This window comes from Mytilus galloprovincialis, chromosome 1, assembly GCF_965363235.1.
Source record: "Mytilus galloprovincialis chromosome 1, xbMytGall1.hap1.1, whole genome shotgun sequence".
NCBI classification, from domain to species: domain Eukaryota; kingdom Metazoa; phylum Mollusca; class Bivalvia; order Mytilida; family Mytilidae; genus Mytilus; species Mytilus galloprovincialis.
The window spans coordinates 102,133,410-102,138,866 of NC_134838.1; the positions used below are offsets into that span (position 1 = coordinate 102,133,410).

General features: G+C 32.0%; 1 long non-coding RNA gene across 1 annotated transcript; it reads left to right on the forward strand.

The window, feature by feature from the left end:
* Positions 1-2,584: 2,584 nt before the first annotated feature.
* LOC143047707 (uncharacterized) lies at positions 2,585-4,012 on the forward strand. Its single transcript, XR_012969640.1, has 2 exons — positions 2,585-2,910; positions 3,810-4,012. It is a non-coding gene; the product is annotated as an uncharacterized LOC143047707 (long non-coding RNA).
* Positions 4,013-5,457: the final 1,445 nt, after the last annotated feature.

Here is a 5,457-nt window from a genome sequence, read left to right on the forward strand (position 1 = left end):
AGTACAGTGACCTATAGATGTAAATGTCAGTGTCATTTGGTCTCTTGTGGATAGTTGTATCATCGGCAATCATACCACATACTCTTATTTTTGTTTATATATATAGAAACACATATGTCATCATCCTTGCAAACTGTATGCAAAATTTCACTCAAATACACCAAGTTCAACATTCTGTCGTTCGTGAAAAATTATTAAAGAAAAAATGATCCCGAGAATATATATGCACCTCAATATAGGTAAAAAAAATATATCGGCGCAATATATTTAAAAATGCCAAATTTAGCAACCTATCATAAAAAAAAGAAAACATTGACAAGATGCGAATCGTTAGTGTATGTACTAACACCAGGTAAATCATTTAAAAGTTTAAGCTTAAAAACTGTACATAATCCTACGAAATCAGCCGTATAATCTTATACTAGTATACCAAGTGCGGGACTGTCGAAAGGACACTGGTAAAACAATATGATCCCAGTATTTAGCCATGGGCACACAATTTATATTAGCATATATAATGATGTTTTATTTTATAAATTATTATAAATCATTTGGTGACAAAATATCTTTTTGTATAAGCAGTTCATAGTGGATGGTAATTGGGAGATAACAAATATAGCAAACTTACATGTACGTCATTTAATTTTGACTTTGATGAAAAGTTGTTTAATTGGCAATCATATCACATCTCCTTAAGTCATAATGGTTTGAGTTTTTTTCAAGACTAACAAATACGTACTAGGAGAATAAACTATGTTGCTGTTATAGCTTAAATCTTACTATTGTTGTGAACATGTGATGTTATAATTTGATAGATTTAATACTTGGTATACTAAATATACTTATTTCGGGGCCTTTTATAGCTGACTATGCGGTATGGGCTTTGCTCATCGTTGAAGGCCGTACGGTGACCTATAGTTGTTAATTTCTGTGTCATTTTGGTCTCTTGTGGAGAGTTGTCTCATTGGTAATCATACCATATCTTCTTTTTTATATAATTATTAACTTTCATATTCAAGAAACCAACAAATCTTTACTAAAACTACCGTAAGAGATTAGCAGTAGAAAAATACTTGTCCATTCTGCATTAGTCACGTGTTATCTATATGTCTTTGGTTTTGATTGTCGTTAATTGGCCGGTTGATGTGTTTATCCCACATTTCCATTTTTGCAAATAAATAAATAGCAACCCTTTTAATTTACATAAACACTTGTATACTTGTTAGAAAAACTCCTTATAAGACTGTGAATACTCTCGTACTTTTCCCGACGCCCATGTGACCAATATGCCCCCTACAAAAAGGCACCTTTGCTAATCGCATGTGAGTCGTTTTGTCTCCCCACTTTGTGAAAAGGTGCGTTTTTTACCAGCTGTACCAGGCCTGTATATCATATCTAATTCAAAACACCAAAAACACACCAATCTCCTAAGACCAAAGTGCAAATTAATATGAATCTAAATTAAAAATGATTTTAAGATTAGTCCCCCGCGTGACGCGTTGATGTGGACATTGAAATATCGGGCGTCCGTTCTTCCGTCCGGTCTTGTTAGCTCTCTAACGTGTACAATTCTTGCCAGATTTTTATAAAACTTATATATCAGGTATATATCAGCCTTGTTGCTGACAAGTTTCAAAAATCAGTGCCGACTAACTGCTTATTGCATTGAGTAAAAACAAAAAGCGACTCAAAGACAAACACCAGTTTACAAGTATACGACATAAACATGAGGATGTCAGAATGTGACAGTAAACCGGATTTATTTTACATTTATTGATGACTTGCTATTTTTATTACCGGATTTCCAGTCCCGTTATAATAATTGATTTATTGTTGTACTGCGGACGAGCAGGCGGACTGCTCCAGTCGTTTCCGTGCGATGACTTATGAACCTTTCATCCAAAGGTTTTCAAATTTTAATATGTTGTAACTGGTGAGAAAATGGAGGTAGAGTTCGATATTGACGATTAACTTTACATCATTCAGCAACAACATTATTTTGATTTGAAATGAAATGCTATTGCTAAGAAATATTTTAAAAATTTTGAGCCTTCGATTAGAACAAATACATGTACTGGGATTTTTTTTTTATATCATTATACCTTTAAATAGGATAAAGTCAAGATCGGGAAACCAAAGGGCACCAAGATATTTTATTAAAATTTTGAATTGATTGAATACTACCATATATATCTTCAGAATAAAACTGATACAGGAACAGGAAGGTTATTGAAATTGATGTAGTTTTTTTTTTCATTAATGCTGGTCATTTTTATTTTTGTTAAAACACGAAATACAGAGATTATACCTGATTCAAAAATTAAACTACCTGCTTTGTATCGAATCTATCATCGAATCTATTATATCTGCTACATGTATGAGAAGCGGGGAAACGAGAATGTTGTTTTTTTTTATTATATATATTATACAAAAGATAATTGTTTAAAAACAGTTTCACTGTATATAATTTCAACATATTTTTAGATACAATGTTACAGTAACTGTCTTTATTTCTCTTTTAATTTTCTAGCATATAAACTTTAAATTATCTGCGTTTTTCAAAGCATGGAAGTATTATATTGACAGGAACTACAACGATTTATTAACACTTATTTATAACCCGGGGAGCTCTGTAGAAAAGATATGGAAACTGACTAATTAGTATGTTATCGTTAATAGCCCTTTGTGACCATGTGCGATGCCGCCGTCCTAAACTGACCAGACATACTTCTTATCATCACGTGGTTTTTATTGCGAAAGGTTATCTCTAATACCTGTCGGAAAACCCCTTTGTTTATTTCAATCTCGTCTGTGGTCTTTCAGAATTATTCAATTTTTCAAAACAAATCGACTGATGTACAAAACAAGAAAATCGGACGAGAACTTTGAATATTACAACGTTTTGAAGTGGTGAGTGACAATATTTCATTAGTTTGTGGGTTAAGTTTAAATCGTAATTAAGGTGTGTTCCGGTTACCGCCGGTTAAAAATAAATATATTTGATAAAAATAAATACTGTGAAGTTTCGAGTAGTCTATATAGTTAAGGTACTGGATAATCCTGGAAAGTAGAAATTTCCAGTTTAAAATACGAAAATTAATCGAACAAGTACCAACATCAACAAAATACAGCAGAAGAAAACAGAGATCTCACTTCGTTGTGTAGCTATTTATATAATGTTGGTTAATATCTTTTTAATTGTGAATATAAAAACTTCATGTCTACCCGCAATTGAAAGACCTTTCCGATCATATAAAGCCATGGTCAGTATTTTATCATTTGAACATGTACGACTATGCCAATATATATACTAGCCAAGATTTAAAAAAAGTCTTATGACCCGAGTATTGTTTTCTCACAAGGACAAATCTTAAAGTTATCAACTTCTACTGTAAATCTTATACTTTATATATGCACTTAAAAAACAAGGTTTAATGTCTATATCAAAAACGTAAACTGAAACTGTTTTACAGTGCACTTAACATATACATGTCCATGAAATCAGAATTCAGTAATGTATATTTGGCAGTCAGGATATTTCATATATAATTATATACGTAAAGCCTTATTTAACATGGTGTTATACCAACCCTGGATTTGGAGTTAGTCTTATAATTGCTCTATAATCAAATTGTCTTTTTTTAAATCTTGATTAAATCGGCTCAATTTTCAATATGTACAGTCCCGAATATGAATGAAATACATGCCACTGGACGTAAGACAAACAACTTTCAATCACAACTTATGATGTGCTTTTTCTACCCTTCAACCCTTTAAAACAAATCCAATATAGTCTTTTTTGTCAACAGATATGGTAAATAATGGACCCAGACTATAACTGTCGTTTATGTGGAAGTACAGAAAAGAGAACTGCTCACCACCTACCATACGAAAAATCAAAATATGCAAGAGACATTAAACTCTCACTAAACATTGACATTCAAAATGATCAAAGTGATTTTCCAAAATTTGCAATCCAACACATTGTATGTGATAAAATTTTATTTTGCACTCTTTGCTTTTACATTCGATAAGATGTGACGAATCATCCGATTTACACGAACAATATATCTCACTTTCAAAATGTGAGGAAAAAAAAATCATCGCGTATATTATCTGTCTCAAACTCATCCATTGTCAAAGTGTTTGTTTGGAATTAATGATTGTATGTCTCGTTCACATTCATTCATACACGTGTGTATAAACTGTTTCCTTAGGATTTATGACAACATCCGCTTTCTTCGTGTATTTCCGTACCCCGGAAACAACCGACACATGACTTTATCGCAATGTGCCACACGCTGGTGTATTAATATAGTGCCATGTTTCAAGTTAATTGACATGTCATTAAATTGGGCGCGGCATCGCAGATGAACCGTTTGAAGTCGGGTCGTAGTAGTTCCTGTCAATATAATACTTCCATGTTCAAAGTATTAACACGTTTTCACGAATACAAACTGCATGTTTAATGATGTCTTTATCTTGCAACTCTTGACTTGCGTAATTGGTATAATCTGTTTACAACGTCTGGATTTTATTATACACAATTAGCGTTTCATTGTATTTGATCAATTTTGGTAATAAACACATTTTGGTAATTAACACATTTTAAAGTACCCTGTAGTGTTAAAAGATGAACCATTTCACAGTCAGGAAAATCCCTTCATTTACTTACAAGTGACACATTTACCACCTATTAAGGGATAGTTAATTCATGCTCTTTCTTCGCAGTATAGCCAGTCGAGGTCGTTAAAAACTCCCATCCTCGTCATCTCTTTCTTCATTGTATCATGGAAGTAATATTTAAAATATTACTTCCATGATTGTATTATTAGACATTTTCAATTGTAAACATAAACATTCTGACAACATTCTGATAAAATACATGTATGTGCATACTCGTGTATTTTCAATTTATAGGATCATGCAAAACACACGCCTTGGCTCAAGTTATATTGAAATAATTATGAACATTTTAAAGCAGTGTTTTGTTATGCAAGCAAGATCTTAAAAAAAAATAAAAAATCCCATTACTGATAAAAGAAAATTCCATGGTTCTGGAGTAAAGCTTTGGAGATTTCCTTATTTATTCAAATAGAAAAAAATATCATCGGTCCGACATATATAAAGCACCTTGCCATTTTTTAATATCATTAATTATATCTTTAAGCAGTTCTGTTTTGAATCGGGAAGAACAATATCTTAGACTACTTCAATTCAAATATTCGCTCGGTGTGACTCTCTGAAACCATCAATACGTGAACTTTTCTGCAAAAAGTACAATACAATATATGGATTTATTTTTTCCGTAAATGCGAAATTATCGACACATCTTACAGCATTTACTAGGGTCTGGATGGAGTCTTTCATATCTGTATTCTATGATAATTTAGATCATATTTCTCTATTTCTTTTAAATTTTATGCCCATTGTCATGATTATTTTCTATTCTGTATA